The following is an 18,485-nucleotide window of genomic DNA, read 5'->3' as shown; positions in this document are numbered from 1 at the left end:
ATATCATAAATATTTAAAAAGAAAAATATTGATAATGAATCTAATCTAAACAAAATGCTAAGGATACCGTAATTCAATTTGCAATCATTTCTGAATATATAAAGACTAGGTGAACACATAGACTAGGTAAAAACATAAGACTTGTTCAGCTGAACTGGACAGAATGGTCATCAAAGAAATACGCATCCATGAGATCATACATTAGTATTCATGGGTTGAACCAAAATGTGTATGATTATGCCACATTTTTACAAATTTTTTACTCCCTTTAATTTTCTTACAAATATCTCGATTGCATAAAATCTTATCATAAAATTCTATGCATGATATGTCTTTCATATTGTACAAAACAGTAGTAGTAATTTTACAGTTTCTACGTTCATTTTGTTTCTGTCATCTGTCCACAAGATATTTAGCAGAGGAAATATTCTTTGAACAACTGCGTTGTGAATATAACAACTTTTTGTCAACAAAGTCGTCTTAAATTTTTCTCCAATCCAAAAAAGCGGGTGGTTTTTCATGATTAAGAAAAGGTGGTACCCACTGAAATCGGGTAATATGGCAACTCTATTTAGAGTACAAAAAATTAAGTATTTTTTATTTGATGACATATTATAAATCTATGCTTTTTAAACTTGGAGCATTATTCTCAATCTGCACAACTTCATTTTACCTTTAAGATTTCCCTTTCAAACAAGCAAACATGACATTCACAAACCTAACGTATCCAAACATTAAAAGGTTCTTCGCCTATTTTCCAATAATGCAGCAGAAAAGGAGATTAACAACCAATTGCACGTTAACGGACTGAAAATTGAAGGCAGATTTTACAGGGTTGAGAATTCCAAACTACACGCAAGACCGATGCACTGTTGAAACTACTACCAGTACGGGCATCGACGTAACTAGTGTGCAGCACAACACATATGTTTCGAAGAGTGTGGTACTTCTGTGCTAGGTCTACAGCCGATTTTGAGTGCTCTTTAGTTTCGTTGTTCTCGCATTATAGTGTATTTGACTTCTGTTCTCTTCCTTTTATTTACTACGTGTGTAGTGCATTAGTGCAAGTTTTTTTTAAATTTTTTTTTCACTTTCGTCGCTGCCAAATATGGCAGCCTCCTCTGACGGACATGTGCTCCAATCAACTAAGATGGATACTTCATCATCTACTAATTCTACTTCTCATGTAACAACTGTGCCCTATGCACACACTACCAACAACAGTTATAAAAATCACCATCTAGGACCTTATGTCGTCCACGTGTCCTCCACGTCTGCCTTGGGCAAACAACATCCTATGAAGTTAGGTCGACTCTTATATAATAACAATCTTACAGATGTCACAGATATTCGCACTCTTGGCCCCCAGGGTTTAAAGGTCTTTTTTCGAACTGGCAAAGCAGCCAACGATTTCCTACAACATCCTTTATTAGCGGCACATAATTGGCGTGCTTATATTCCGAATTACGCCGTTTCATGTCAGGGTATCTTACGAGGAGTCGATCCGTCCTTAACGGACGATGAACTCATCACTGCGTTACGCAGTAGCGCTCCAATCTTACATGTTCGCCGTATGTTTCGTAAACGTTCTTCGTCTGATGTTTCTACAGTTCCCCCTACCTCTGACTCTTCTTTACCTCCAACCTCCGATTCTCCACCTTCTGTTACGGATTCTTCCATCCCCACCGGCACAATCGTAGTCACTTTTGATGCCAACACTCTCCCCTCCCATTGCAACCTTTTCTATTTTCACCTTCCCGTCGAAACATATATTCCGAGACTCAAGCAATGTACTAACTGCCTTTTTTACGGCCATTTTAAGCAGGCCTGTCGTGGTAAACAATCTTGTGTTAGGTGCGGACTACCCGGCCACCCCTCTTCCTCCTGCTCTGCACCTCCCAAATGTAAGCACTGTGCTGGTGACCACGTGGCTACCTTCCCTCAGTGTCCTGAACGCCTTATACAAATTCAAATTAATACTCTGATGGCTACAGAACATCTATCCTATACCGATGCCAAACGACGCTATTTAACCACGACCCCTGCACAGCGCTCCTTACAGGGAGATCCAGTTCCCCATTCTACTTCGTCCTCCCTTGCCAATTCTAGCTTTACTCCGTCCTCTATCCCTACCTCCGCTTCCTTTTCATATTCAGCTGTTACTTCTCGGCCTTCCACTTCTCATTCTCCTTCCTCTCCTTCCGGTGTTAGAAAAAAGCGCTCTCTCAGTCCTCACTCTTCGCCTTCTTTTTCTGCCCGTCCCCCACCTCTTCCAACTGACCGATCCCCTTTAGCATTTTCTCCCCTTCCCAGCACTGTCACAGCTTTTCAGAAACCGTCAAATGCGGCAGATCCTATATCTTCTTTTTCCTCCGCTGTTTCGTCCATCCTTTTGTAACGTATATAGCGTTTCCGTCGAAGAAAAAAAAAAAAGAATTTGTGGTGGAATTATAATTGTATATTTGGATGTAAAGGTAGGAGTTAGGTAATACGGCTTCTACTCAATAGATGCCCTTCCACTTCACTTATGAGTGCTTGTCACGAGGAGTTCCCTCGAATCTCAAGAGATGGCAGCACTTGTGGCTGTAGCAGCTGGGTGGGTTTGCCCAGCAATTCGGTCACTTGAAGATTGGAAAGGGTAAGGGTTAGATTAAGACTCTTTGAAATTAGTTAAATTCATTTTTCGGTATGATATAACATTGGAATTCCCTTTCGAACATATGGTTTTGGAATTATGTGACAGTTGGCTTGATACTATATGAAAGATTGCTTCAATTAGTGTGTGAACAGAATATTATGAATATTAATGCATGTTTGAGAATTTTGTGTGTGTTTTCTTTGGTAAGTAGAGTGCTATTTTTCTACTAACGTGGAGTATTGGGTGTGCTCTTAGTACTGTCCTGGGGAATAAGGTGAGGACGAATTATTTAACCTCTTTTGGCTGTAGAAGGAGATTCGAAATTTATTCGTCCACGCGTTATTTGTCAGAGCAGTGCATGGGACTCCCAATCCTTGGGTTTGGATCCCATTATAATATATATTGGTTCGGATCGCGCATGCTGGGTTCGGATCCCATTAAGCACATTTATGCCAACTTTAAAAATATTATTGGGAGAATATTTAAGTAGGAATTTTCATGTGGGAACAAACGCGTAATACCCGAGTAGACGTATTACTGTTAATTCCTAACCTAACCAATAAATATTGTGAGTTTTGGGGAAAGAAAAGCAAAATTAATTATTCACGTGTATCCGGATTGTCACTGAGTGCCGGAAGGGTGGTAAACTTCAGTGAATTGAAAGAGTAAATGTATATACGGGTAAAGTTGTATCTTTTGAAACTTTTCACGTTGCTTTTGACTAATTATTGTTCAAAGAATTTGATATTTTCGTAACTTTGGATAAATTAAATGTTAATTGTTGAAATTGTCATTTGTTGGGAAGTTTTTGGAGTTATTTCAATATTTAATCGTTTTGCTACGGGGTTTAAAAAATTCTTGTTGTTGTTATACCTATATTCTGTTTATAATAAATTGTTCAAGTTGAATTTTGAGAGTTTACATATATCTCCTAGTCAAAACAGGCTTGATTGCTTCCAGGAAAAAAAACATATTATTTTTCAGTGCTTTTACTCTGCTATTGCCAAAACAAGAATCGGGGAATCTAACTCGACTAGTGTGCTTGTGTTTGATTTGTGTGCAGGTAAAGGAAGGAATTGTGTCTGTTAATTGGGCAAGGTTTGACTTTTACCTGTGGACAAATTGAACGCGGGACCACAGTTGTATGTGTGAGCATGCAACGTTACACTTTCTATTTTAGAAAAATCGCAACATAAATTTTCTCCTCCCGACTATAAATCTTGCATCACCATACTCAAGCTATTACAATCACATTCACTTTAAAATCATCTGGTTCCTGCTTTTCTACTCTCTTACAATGGAACATGAGGAGTTCTCGCAGTAAAATGTATGCCTTACATCACCTCATATCTCCATTTCATCCGTCTTTTCTCTTACTCCAAGAAACCTGGCTTACAGATTCCTACCGTTTTAACACCCCTTCCTATCATTGGCTTCATGATGTTCGCCCAGACGGTCGAGGGGGACTCTCTCTCGGCATTCATCATTCTTTACCTTACGTACTACACCCTCCTCCCATCCAATACCCAGAAGTTCAATGTCAAATGGTCACCGTTCACTCTCTCACCCTGGTTAACCTCTACATTCCTCCTCACGTTCACCTTCCTGATCATCTCTGGCTCTATCTTTTTAATTTCCTTACCCCTCCCTGGATTGTGAGTGGCGACGTAAATTGTAATCACCCGTTCTGGGGGGCTCCTTTTTCCAACCCCGCTGGCTCTGCCCTGTATCGTCTACTTCCCACCTTACCCTGTACTCTTCTGAATACTGGTACTCCTACGCGTCTTCCCTGTCCCCGTGAACTTCCTACCGCACCTGATCTCACCTTTTGTTCTCCAGCTTACTCTAGCCACCTTACATGGACTGTTACTTCCGATCCCTATGGCAGTGATCACTTTCCCATCATTTTACATAACTCTACTTCTCCTTCCTTTTCATCCTCCTCCTCTATAGGTCGCCCATATTCTACTAACCTCGATTGGCCCCTTTATTCTTCCTGCTTTGCCCATTTCTCTCCCCCTCCCTCGTCTAGTGATCCTCTCCATCTTCACATTGCTTTTTGTTCTCGCCTTTCTCAAGCAGTATCACACTCCCACCCTGCTCCGTCTCCCTCCATTCGTTCCTCTAATGTCCATTCGCCTTATCCTAAATGGTGGACTAGGGAATGTCAACAATGGATTTTCCGACGGCGTCAAGCCCTTAAAACATACCTCGCCACTCGTTCCTATTCCAATTTCCTGATATATCAACAAACCCAAGCCACTACGACCCGTATTCTTCAACAAACCCGTCGTAATGCCTGGCGCCAATTTTGTTCCAACCTCCGTTATGGTTCCTCTTTATCCTCCATTTGGAAATTTTACCGGTCCCTTCGTAACAAGACATGTCGTCCTCCCTCTGGTGAATCTATTTCCTCTCCCTGGCTTCATCAATTCCATTCCCAGTTAGCACCATCCACATGTCTCTTCCCTCCTCTCTGGCTTTCACCTCTATATTCTCCAGAACCATCAACCCCTATCCATCTTCCTTTCAATATGTCTGAACTTTCTCTCACCTTATCCCGCCTACCCAACTCCTCATCTGGCAAAGACGGTATACATTACCGCCACCTACAACATCTTCCTCCACTGTACCAGAACTTCCTACTCACCTTATATAATACTGTATGGTTTTCTGAACGAATTCCCCCTCAGTGGAAAGATTATGTCATTATCCCCATCCTCAAACCTACAAAACAACCAGGTATCGCTGAACATTATCGTCCTATTGCCCTCTCCTCATGTCTTTTAAAGGTCTTCGAACATCTCCTGAAACAACGCCTCCAATGGTTCTGTGAACACCACCTTTTATTTTACAAACAACAATACGGTTGTCGACTAGGTTCCAGTGTTTCTGACTGTCTGTCTGTTCTTATCTCTGATATTTGGCTTGCTTTTTCCCGTACCCAGTTTGTTTTTGCCGTATTTATTGATCTTTCTCAGGCTTATGACTCTGTTCCCCTTTATTATCTCATAGATATACTTTGGCAACAAGGCATCCCTTCGAAATATCTCCGCATCATTTACAACCTTCTGGTCCAACGTATTTTGTATCTTCGCCTCGGTTCCCAACTCTCTGAAGGTCGCACCACTTCTCAAGGTCTTCCTCAAGGTTCTGAATTATCTCCTCTTTTGTTCAATCTCTTTCTGGCCCCGATTCTTCGCCAAACCAGTAACACTGTCCGGGTTCTTTCCTATTGTGATGATTTAGCCTTCTATATTACTTCTCCCTCCCCACAACTAGCTATACCTCAACTCATTTCAGCTCTCACCACTTTCTCCACCTGGTGTTCTACACATGGCTTACGAATAAACTGGAACAAAACTTCCTTTCTAGTCTTTACTCGCAAACGCTCTCCCGCCCTACCCTCCCTTACTTTCACCGGTATCACTCTTCCTCGCCGTCCTTCAGTTAAATACCTTGGAATCGTTTTAGACTCTTCTTTATGTTGGACCCCCCATTATCATCTTCTACATCAAAAAACATCACCCTTCTTACGTTTAATTCGTTCTATTTCTACTTCTACTTGGTCTACAGATTTTCGTGTTCTTCTCCTGTTATATAAACAGGTTTACTTACCTATTTTAACGTATGGTGGTTTCTTTCTATCTCCATCTCCTTCTCGAGTCTTTCAAAAATTCCAATCCCTTCAATATACTACTCTCTGCCGTACTCTTAGTCTCCCTACCACCACTGCTGCTACTGCGCTTTATTCTGAGACCCGAGTTCCACCTTTAGCAATTCACTTGAAACACCTCTCCGACAAATTCTGTCTTCAACGTTTCCAATTTACACGATCCTCTCTCCTCCCTAAACTCACTCTGCTTCGACACCTTCATACAGGCCGCAAACGTTCTCCATATCTCGCATCTCTCCCTTTCATATACTCCAGTTATCTAGATCTTGCACCACATCTATTACACATCCAGCGCATGTATACTCTCCCTTGCTACTTGCATGACTATCCAGTTCTTTCCCAATCCTTTTCTATAATTTTTCCCCAATACCCTTCTACCCAACTTTTCCCTCCCGAAACTTACCAATATTGCTTTTCCTCATCCATTCCTCCTCTCCCTCAGGACACTGTTCATTTGTACTGCGATGGTTCTGGCCAGGGCGTGCATTTGGGATCAGCCTTCTACGATTCCTCTCTTCAACAATGTTTCAGCTTTCAACTGCCCCAGTATGTCTCTACCTTTCTCACTGAAGCTTATGCCTTGTTTGCGACTCTTCTTCATTCACTTCAGCATCAGTATACATCTATCTGTATCGCCACTGATTCTAAATCTCTCCTCCAATCCTTACAATCTTCCCCTTGGACTTCAAAATCCTCCTGGATTCTTTATGAAATCCGTTTTCTTATATACCGCCGGACTTCCCTCAACTATACTACTTGCTTAATTTGGTCCAAAGGCCATGTCAACATCCTCGGGAATTCTCTTGCCGATGCCGCAGCCCGTTTCGGAGCCCTGCATGGCACTCCCATAGATCTTTCAGTCTCGCCTATTGACCTTTTTCCACGACTTATTACACTTCATTATCAACGCTGGACTGCTTATAATGCCTCCTGTACAAAGGCACGTTGGTACTGGCACCATCCTTGCTCTCTCCGCTCTCCATCTTGGTTTATTCAACATCCTTTCTCTCCCTCCTACCTCCATTTTCGGCTCCGTAACAGACTTCACATTCTGTATACTCCCCAACGCTTATATCTTCTCCGAAAACGTACCACTCCACTTTGTAATTGTGGTCTCGACACTGGCTCTATCGATCATCTCATTTTCTCTTGCCCTCTCTATCAACAATATCGCACGCCATTTCTCTCTATTCTTCATAAATTTCACGGTTCTGGCCCTTTTAATGTAGATTCGTTCATTTTCACCTTATCCCCACCTGTTCTAACTGCTTATTATCTTTATTTACAAAGAACTAAGTTATTCAGCATCTTATAAACATCTCTAAAGATTCATCCCAATTCCTCATCTTTTTCTTTTCATCAAACCGAATATAATTGCCGGGAGAGCGATCTTCGCTAAGGCAAGTAACAACCGCAGAAGAAGAACACATATGTTTCCGCTACGGAGATACGCATACGAAAGACTGCAACAACCCAATCAACAAAAGTTTCTGTGCAACTTGCAAGATCAACACACACAGAACAGGCAGCAGTATTTGGTCAGAAAGACCGAAGACAAATACACAACAGAGAATCACCGGCATATCAATAGAACAACATACTATCACACTAGGACGTACCGGGCCTTTAGAGGACCACGGAAATACAGAAGAACCACCAATGACCGAAACAAACCATCAACAGGAAAAACCCAACAGCAGAAAATCTAATAAGCAACGCAATTGAAGGAGCTACAAATCAGACCATAGCCTGGGTTACTACTATAATCACAATTCCCGCTCCACAGACTGACCGAAACCGATTGTTGGAAGCTATACAGTTAGCAACTAAAAAGCTTTTTTTCTTTTCAAAACAGTCAATGTATTGACCACAACAGAAAGATACGTGTTACAATACCAACATACGCGGACAAAATAAATCAGCTACAAACTACCAATCATAAAGAAAAACAATAGACAACAATGAAAGGAAGGGAGTCAAGCCACGAAAACAAAGCAACAGACAGGAGAAAGTAACTTCGGACTGCCCACAGGTGACGACGTATGCACCGACAACGGTTTACGAGACGGCCAACTTGGTTGATCAAAAAATAACAGATGTTCCACTAGAGTACGTTTGTTTTATCTTGGCACATTTCCCGCCAGTGCACTTGGTTGGCCTTTAAAGTATTTTCTGCTAGCACTCACATGAACGTTTTAGCCCAATAGATGTCTTATTGGCTTTGTCGTGTAGGTGACGTTGCTTGTCAGCCAGCCCATCAAATGAAGTCATTGCTGTTTGGCGGGTATTTGAAGTGCTTAATTGCCACAAGTCAACAAGTGTATTACGGTGATTTGCGAGTACTGTAACGTTTTGCTGTGTAACGTTTTACAGTGGTGTGGCAACGTGTTGCAGACAGATTCATCCCTTAGGCTGAAAGCGTGCCAAGTAAAAACAAACGTAGTCTAACAATATACATCCCCGTTACGGACAACATAGAATTGAATAAAACTAACAATATTTCTAAGTTATAACAATTTTCAGATTATTTTAATTTATTATTACAAACACGTTTACATGGATTGTTGCTACCCCTTCAAGTGCGTTTTTTTCATTTAAGCACACAGCATGATCAATACAGTTTTTTTTCTGATTTTTGTTTTTTTTTATCCCTCTATCAAAACGAAATAACTCTTCTCTCACGCTTTCCTATCTTCTTCTTTATCCTTCTTCCTTTCTATCTACACATTGCAACAGACACGCGATTAAATGTCTTTCCTTAAAGACAGAAGCCGCGACACAAACTCCCACCCGACAGACCCTTTAGTGTTCTAATTGCATGTGAGGAGAGGCATATAGACAGGGCCGGATTTAGCATTTTGGCACCCCTAGACCCAACAATTTTTTCCGCCCCCTAGTCTGGTTAAAGTTACTTTCCTAAAAACCTTTATTAAAAATTATATCAGGCCTATATGTTAATTGCTTAAACACCAACAAAAGATTGGTGAACTTTACCAACAATTATTTGTTCCAATGGACTTCAAAATCAGAATGCTTTATTAGCCTGATTTTTAAAAATCAATTCAAAAAATGTTACGTTATGGCTAATTATTTTTATTTCTAGATATTTTTTAATTTTTTTCTTTCGGCCGTGCGCCCCTTGGGAGCTTGCGCCCATAGGCCCGGGCCTACCGGGCCTATTAGGAAATCCGGCCCTGCATATAGATAGAGATTGATGCCCTACTCTTTGTCAGGACGCGGGCTTCCCTAAGGGGCGTCCTTTTTTCTAACTTTTCTGATTGTATTTATGTTCGAAGGCATCAGTCTGCTCTGGGACTGGTCACCTTATCTACTTTCTTTCGGCTGCACTGAGCCTTGGGAACTACCTCACCCTCTCTTGGCTGCGCCTGTTCCCTGAAAGAAATTTTCTCTTGGTTGCGTCTGGGCCCTAGAAAGACCGTAGGCCTATTTCTTGGTCGAGTTGGGCCCTAAGATTCTTCTAAACCTGTCCCTTGGCTGTGATTGAGCCCTGGAACATCCGCAATAAACAAATTTAAGTGACTCTATTTGGTCTTCGGACCACCTTTTATAGTCACCTGTAACTTAGTGAAGTTTTGTAATAAAACGGTTGTGAGAGAAAGTCCAATCGTGTATGTTATTACTATTCCCAATCTGCCTAGCAGAGTATTTTTACACTATACATTGGTACCTCGGGTTACGAATTTAATTCGTTCTTTCCGTTTGCGAATCGATACAATTTTTACCATTGAAATTATTTTAAATCCAATTAATATCATCACCTGCCTCAGAAACATCGTTTTAAACTTATTTATGGATTTACTTGTTGCATAAATATACTTGTACTGTACTTAGTTTAGACTTCTTTACACCACTTTCACAAACATTTTACACTTTCTTAGGATGCAAAATGAAGGTTAAAACAAAATCAAACAAAAATGAATCAAGAACAACACAACGGCAACAATGTCCACAGCAAGCAAATCTGAGTACAAGCGATAAGAAAACATGGCCTCAAAGCCAAGTGACTCGAGGCATTGTTCGCGGGTCAAGTCAAAATTTGTTGGGAAATTTTACTTTTGGACCGGTTTGTTTGTGACTCGAGGTATCACTATAATCTGTATGAGGAAATGTGAAAATCTGATCGCCTGAGGTGAGGAGATTTGACTCCTAGTCTTCTGAATATCGAGTAGTCTCCTGTCACTGAACTACAGATTTCAAGTCTTAACTAACGAGAGTGCTTCTGACACAGAGATAAGGATTATAGGTACAAGTAACAAACTAACAAAATCTTGAAATTACGAGGTCCTCCACTTGGTCTTTGGCTAAAGCGTGCTTTTAGTGCACGTAGTCCCGACTTCGATTCACCCGAAAATTTTAATTTCACAAATATTCACTTTCATCAATCATCCGTTCTATTTAAGCTAAAAGGGATAATCGTGGAACGTTAAATTTAAAGACTTTCATTTCAGTTTCACTTAAACTACGGCACGGGACCATCAGAATGTTCTCGACACCGAAAAATCGTCATAAACGAGGTATGAATAAAAAGTACGGTAAACCATTTTATTACGAGCAAAGTAATGTTTACATCAAATATGAATCAATCTCCTTCAAAGTGCCCCCCTTGGATTGCGATGCACTTACTCCGACGTTGATTCCACGATTGGAAACATTTCTGATTTCTTTCTTCGGGTCTTCAACTGCGCCATCGTCACCCTCTCAAGTCAGGAACGGTGTCAAAAAAGTATTCCTTTTAGCATGGTTTTCACTTTTGGGAAGAGCCAGAAGTCGCGTCATGCTCTATCCGAAGAGTACGGTAGATGCAGACAGACAGGAACATTTTTCAGGTAAAAACTCGCGGATCGAAAGTGTGTGTGGGGAACGAATTTCGTACCCACTTCTCATTTACAAATCGGTGCTTCAAATATTCTACACGGATTCGTACGACATGTTTAGTTCTTCGGAACGTTCTCAAACTTCCATTCGCCTGTTTGAACGGATCATTTGTGCCATTTTTTTTTTTTTTTTTTTTTTTTGCGTGGTTTAATGTATTTTTGACGTCGAATTATGTCCGATCTAACTCATTCCCGCTTTTGAATCGCTCAAATAGTCTTCAATGTCACCGCTTCATCATCATACGCTGATTTTAACATTTCGTGACCTTCTTTGATGCTTTTTTTGCAGCTTAAAGTAAAATTTAAAGTTCACGCGCGACAGACACTCTTAATACATCCTCGCTGTTCTGCCTCTAGACAACTGACATGTCATAACTCGTTTGAACTCGACATTATCTCAAAGGTTCAGGCCACCGGACTTACTAATTGAAATGAATAAAACATCGATAGGTGGCGCTGTGCAACTACAGTCACCGCACTTTTTGATCACACCTGGTACATAAGGAAAAATTTAGAATGTCATATACTGAGCTCTTTCGTGACTATGTGGATAGCATACGCGCCTTTGGCGTGAAAGACCCGGGTTCCAATTCCGGTAGGTGCTCGTGTGGTTTGGGTTCTATGTTAAGCTCTAGGCCCACGTCTCATATAGATTCACTGCTGAACGGGACGTTAAACTCAAATCCAATCAAATAGACTCGCATATGAGCTGAAAATAGAAAAATGCTAATACTTTTAAACTAGCTATACTTTTTGATAGTTGTATGGTCTGATGCGTTGCCATAATTTCCCATGCTTCGATAGCTTGAAGTCTTTTTTTTTTTTTTTTAAATAAAAGATCGACTTAATGCTTTACTCTATAGACATGTGATAGATGAATGAACAAACAATACATTCCCAACATCTCAGAAGCAGAGGTGGCTTGTGAGACTGTTACATCGGTATTTTTTTAAAAAAAAAAAAAAAAAAACTTGAAACTAAAAGAAAATCTTCTTAATATACTAATTATCGTATACAACAACTAATACACTAGATAATCTCTATTCATTAAGTTTCAAGCGATAAAACTTTTAATTTTAACCAGTGCGACTTTCCTCATCGGATGAAACCTCTGGTACCATTCAGTGTTGGGTAAGTTACTTGTAAAAATGTAACGCGTTACAAGTTACTTTACTTTCCCTTAAAATGTAACGCGGTACTTGCCCCAGAAAAGTAACTGTTACCCTACTTAGAAAGTAACGCAAGTAACGCATTGCTTGCTTTTAGGTCCGAAACTTTCAATATCTTAAAAAAAAATCAATTTTCCTTACTATTATTATTATTATTATTATTATTATTATTATTATTATTATTATTATTATTATTATTATTACACATCCTGATTTCCCCAATCATCGTAAACATGGGCGCCCGAAGAAAATTTTCTAGGTAGGGGCTCTCCATTATTGGTATGTTGCGTCTGGTATTTAATACACGTGGTTTACTATATTACGTATACATTTTCGTGAGCCAAAGCAGGGCCCGGGCCCCACCCTGCCCTCCCCTTCGGGCGCCCATGATCGTAAATGTTTAGAAAATTCTTTAAAAAAATTTTACACTTTTTGTACGCGTCAACTGCAATGACTTTTGACAACTTCTTTTCCATGCATATGTGTGCAACACGATTGCGAAGTGTGAAAAAAAAAAATGTGAGAAGTGTTCACGACTTGCAGCCTTGAAACTTTCTGCACATTTCTCTCACATTTTGTACAAAATTTGCACTCCTGTTGAACGCCCGTATAAGGTCCACATGTAAAAGAAATGATCAAAAGCCGTTGCAGTTTACGCGTACAAAAAGTGTAGAATTTTTGTTAGTGTGTGTGTAGCACTATTTGTAGTTGCTGTAGCATAATGTAAATGTTTGTTGACAAAAATATTTTGAAAAGTAAACAAAATAATAATAATAATAATAATAATAATAATAATAATAATAATAATAATAATAATAATAATAATAATAATAATAATAATAATAATAATAATAATAACCGTGATTCTTAATTATTGATTTATAAGGGCAATCATATCCTGTAAAACAGTTTACAATATTTTTTATATCGAAGTTTTGGCGTTTCGCTAACTAATTTAAAACCTAGTTATTCTAGTTGAAAGAGTATACAGAGTGGCCCAAAAGTAGGCATATAGTCCCATACTGATCGGCCCATGACATTTTATATAATTTACTTATTGTTATCCATACAGATATTGATTTAGTTTCTTCCTTATCTACTCTTAATTTATTTTCACTTATACTTTAAGCTCAGAGCAAACCAAAGCAAATAAATTCATTATCTTAATAAATTAAAATGTCATACGTGATCGATACTGGTTTGTATTCCTATTTTGGGCCAACCTGTTTAGTATAAAACCACTATATCATTGTTACGATAACCAATCGACATATTACACCTTCTACTTCATCTACACTCAATATATATTTCTTTAATCTCTTGAGAAAATTAAATATTCTTTTTTTAGTTTATTGCAATTGAAAAATGTTTTTCCCGAAGAAATTGCAACTTTTAAAGTCTCCGTAAGTATAAACAGAATAGCAGTATACAAGAATGAAGTATTCAAGATTTAGTAAGAGTGAATATTAGTAAGAGCATGCGTAACAAGTTATAAACATTTGGACAATAGCATGATACCAAATGTTTGTGTGTGTGCTGTTTCGGTCTACTCTAGAAATTTAACTACTAGGTCGAAATTTCGGGGCCCGATTTCTGACATCACCGCTGTGTTCAGGAGACCATTATTTATCGCCACCACTCACGTCCCTTCATATCTAACGGTTTCCTTACCGTAGAACATTCAGTTCCATGCTCTTTATATTATCGATTGCACATTAGATTATTGAATACATAAATTATGGACGAGATTACATTTTCGAGTTAATAATTACATGTATTTTCAGACTTTTTAAAATTGTCTTATTGATTTTTCAAGAAACAAGGCTACGGTTTGGGCAGAGGCCCCCTTTCCCTAGTGCCCCCTTTGCTAGCACTGCCAGCCCGTTAGTGACGCCACTGGTTACTATGAATGAGAACGGAATTTTGAATTAGTTATAACCAATCGAGCAATATATTATATGATTTTGCAGAGGGCAGAGCCCACCCGGAAATCCGGGCGGCCCAGTCCGCCTCTGCATGGTAGGCCTAAGTAAAATACGTTCGTTAGTTTCAATGGGCCTTATGCAGATTAAATTCATACTTTCATATATTTTCACTTTTACTGGCTACGCATGCGCTCATCTATTTTTCCGTAGTTGCCACATTTATTTTTCTCACCCGATGCATTGGGGTTATATAAGTTAATCAAACTCAAATCATCATTTAGTTGTGCTCAAAGTAGACTCTGAATACCATAACGTGCATTCCTTAGTAAATTGTTAGTATGCGTACTAACTAGTCTGAGACTAAACCTAGATTAACGAATTCTCTCTGAGTTGGGCCTTATGCAGAGTCGTTCTGACGTTTGATTAGTGCTATACTAATAAGTTCGAGTAACATATGTTTCCTGCTGTAGTCAGGCTTTTAGTGTGATCCTAATCATATGTCAAAACGACTCTGCATAAGGCGGGTTGACTCTTGATGCACAGGGCTGGATTAACCCATCTGGAGGCCCGGGGCTAGAAAATATATGTGGCCCCTGCTAACTTCACCTAAGTAAGGAAAGTAAGTAAGAAAGGGAATATGTTTAATATTTTTGGTCATATTTTATGACGATGATTGTCTCTTGATTATTCTTTTTAGATAGTTAGTTGAGATTTTCATGAGATTAGAGGTCCGGGGCTATAGCCCTCCCCCTTAATGCGGCCCTGTTGGTGCACTATGACTAATTTGAGCCATATTAGGAATTGACTAATCGATTCGAAATAACTTGAGATGTTATTAAGTCTGAATCAGTAGCATTATTTCAGATTTTGTCAATAGAGGCTGTGGGGAGGGGAAGATATTCCATCAATATAAGAATTTCACGTTTTTAATTACAATATACAATCAATTAAAAGCTATCATTTTTCTCAGTAGAGTGCGCTCCTTTGTTACATGCCACCGCAGTTTGGTAACCATTGCTTTAGATCAGCTTTTCACAAACTTTGTTCCTCCTATATTGAACATTAGAAAAAAAAATAATAAGTGAATCGTGTAATAATATTTTCCATTGTTCAAGCTTTCCTTTTAGTGTGCGTAAATATAATTTAAATTACTCGCCCAGCAAAACAATGCGTTTATTGTAAAAATTATTAACATGTAACAGTTTCGCCAATTCACTTTTACTTCATAAGACACTATGGGCCTTATGCAGAATCGTTCTGACGCAATGTTAGTGCCATACTAAAGAGTTTGACTAAGGCTAGTTTTAGACGGAAGCATTTATCGTAGCATTTCTCATAGCAAAAATCGTATCATCGATATCCTACCGTGTAAAGTAGCAACTGCTATAGCATTTCCCATGCCATGGCATATCCTATGGCATTTCTTGTCGATAGAACCTGCTCTATTTCGTAGCATTTTCCCCACCATTTCTGCTTCGATTGCAGCGCCGTGGTGTGTTAAAAGGAAGCGATGTGTGGGAAATTGAATTGTAGTAAAGAAAAAAGTTAGAGTAGGGATACTATTATTATGTTGATTTAAAAAATATGAGGAACATCCTTGTTTGTACAAAGTTAAAGCGTGCAGTTTCACTATACGGATACATACAGAAATTCATTTAAAAAAACTTTCTCGTTTCATTTATTGGTGTGCTCTTGCATTCTCCGGTGCAGGTTCACTTTAACAGGTGGTAACGTGTAATTTTACTATACGGATCCATAGTATAAGTAGTAGTAGTAGTAGTAAGAGGAGGAGGAGGAGGAGTAAGTAGTAGTAGTAAGCAGTAGTAGTAGTAGTAAGAATAATAGTAGTAGTAGTACTAGTAGTAGGAGAAGAAGTAAGTAGTGGGAATGGGTTAGAAGCCCCGATGGGGATGGTTGGGTTCTGTTTTCGATACAAAATGGGGAAGTTACAGACCTGCCAAAATTTTATGGCAGCTTATTGAAAATTACGTGCATTTCAGGTTCGACTTTAATTTCTATATTTCCACATAATTCGCATCTCAGATGTAAGTGCACACCATATTTTCATTACTTATACACTACTCTATTAAAACATTAGAAATTTCTTCTGTAAATTTTAAAATCTATGGATCTGTATAGTATAACTGCACCGTTAAAAGTCCTTTGTATCATAATAACCAAATGCGAAAACGGGCTTTAGAATAGTGACTGAAATATCTGTTTTTAGTTTTGGAGCCATAATTGCGCTCTTCTCCAGTGATTTGTTTGCTACGTCACGACAAAATGCTTATCAAAATGCTACAATGTAAAAAGCACAATATACTTTTCATGCCATAGAATATTATACGAGATTTTTGGCAGCACATCTGCTACGAGAAATGCTACGATAAATGCTTTCGTCTAAAACTGGCCTAACATATATTTCCTGCAGTAGTCAGGCTGTTAGTATAACGCTAATCATACGCCTTATGAATTCTGACGTGATGATAGTGTCTGATATAGCCCAAATGAATAGTTGGCGAAACTGTTACATGTTCATTTTTACAATAAACGTATTATTTTGCTCAGCGAGTAGTTTAAGTCATATTTATGAATTGTGTCGTTGAGAAGAGTAAGGTTAGTGTAAAGGGACAAGTTTTGCCGATAGATGTCACTACGGTCTTCCTTTTTTTTTTTTTTTTTTTTTACCTTTTACGAAAAATCACGATTTCTCTTACAAATTTCAACCTACAGACTTCAAATTTTTAGAGAAGGAATTTCATAACCTATTGAAGGCAACAATCCGTGCCGAATTTTTAGTTAGAAATTTCTTCATTGTTGAGATGGATATCCAAACTTTTAACAATGGAACTGTTTCATGAGAGAAGTTGTGAATTTTCGTAAAAGGTAAAAAATACATGATATGAAGATTGTAATGACATCTATCGGCAAAATTTGTCCCTTTACACCAACCTTAAACAGATGTATCTATATATATAAAAGAGAACGCACAAATCCTTTGTGAACTCATCACGCTAATACGGCTGAACCAATTTCTTTCATTTTTGGGGGGTTATTAGGATTTGGACCCTAGATGGTTTTTATCATATCACTTTAATTTTTAATTATCAGTGTCTTGAGATAATTGACCATTCAAGTGTCCATACGTAGAAATCCTTTGTTATTAGTTCATCATAGGTAAAAATAAACGTATTTATATGCAACCCGCATGACCATGTGACTCGGCGGGTTAACATAAATGACAGGCGATATCACTTGAAAGCGAAAAAGTAAAAATTATCTAAGTAACAACGTTTATTGCGTTCCGGGGTGACCGCAGCGAAGCGGGGTGAACGCTGCTAGTACTACATAAGGGATAGAATAAAAAGTAAACACAGAGTGTATCAAAAGTCTCATACACCTCTTTTTCAAGTTTACACGGATGTAGTTTCATTGAATGAGAAATGTGAAATACGCATTGGGCCAAGGGTGACATTTTTGAGAGTATATCACACGATCAGCTGCCATCTTGGATTCGAAATTTTTATTATGAACGATAGGTGGACTTAACGATATGTGATACATAATCATGGGCTAGAATTTTATCAGGACATCAAATATGCAATCACGTAACTTAATTTGGTAAGATGTTATTGGTGACTAAAAGTTTATTTATCTTTTTCTTATAGGTGGGGAACCATGCCGCTAAAACATAAGGAACGCATACAGATCAGCTGTGAGACGGAAGGAATGTCTGTGCAATGTCATCCACATCGTTTGATGCTGAAGGTTCTGGATCGATTTCTTTGTAGTGGACACACACCGTGTATGTGGGTTCTCCAGTTTCTTCATTCTTATCGCAATCCCCTTTAGCCTACTACCGTAACGTGGGATGGAAATGTGAGGTTTCATTTCATTTGATCTCCTTGACGATATTCTATACACGACCACTCTATGTGTGTATGCTACAATCCATCCCCGCTTAACGCAACTCTAAATCATAACGGAAAGTACATTGTAATTCCTCCAAAGTAATGCCTCCAAGGAGATACAGGTATAATGTATCAGCTACAAATTGTGGCGGCATTTTTCAACACAGTCCCCGTTACGGCCAACACACCTGGGCCAACGCGAAACAAGGTCAGGGTGTCTACTAAAATTCCAAAATGAATTTCGTGACCTTTTCTTTCCCAAACCATCAAA

At 38.9% G+C, this 18,485-nt stretch overlaps 1 long non-coding RNA gene across 1 annotated transcript in view; it reads left to right on the top strand.

The window, feature by feature from the left end:
* Positions 1-18,485, top strand: part of LOC145692750 (uncharacterized) — a 161,783-nt gene extending 143,298 nt beyond the window's left edge. Inside the window, exon 3 of the long non-coding RNA XR_014132634.1 lies at positions 17,972-18,485. This is a non-coding gene — a long non-coding RNA (uncharacterized LOC145692750). The remainder of the gene's footprint in view (positions 1-17,971) is intronic.

The sequence above is a fragment of the Thermobia domestica genome, chromosome 8, assembly GCF_964235325.1.
Source record: "Thermobia domestica chromosome 8, izTheDome1.hap1.1, whole genome shotgun sequence".
Classification (NCBI taxonomy): domain Eukaryota; kingdom Metazoa; phylum Arthropoda; class Insecta; order Zygentoma; family Lepismatidae; genus Thermobia; species Thermobia domestica.
This window is presented reverse-complemented; position numbering and strand designations above follow the sequence as displayed.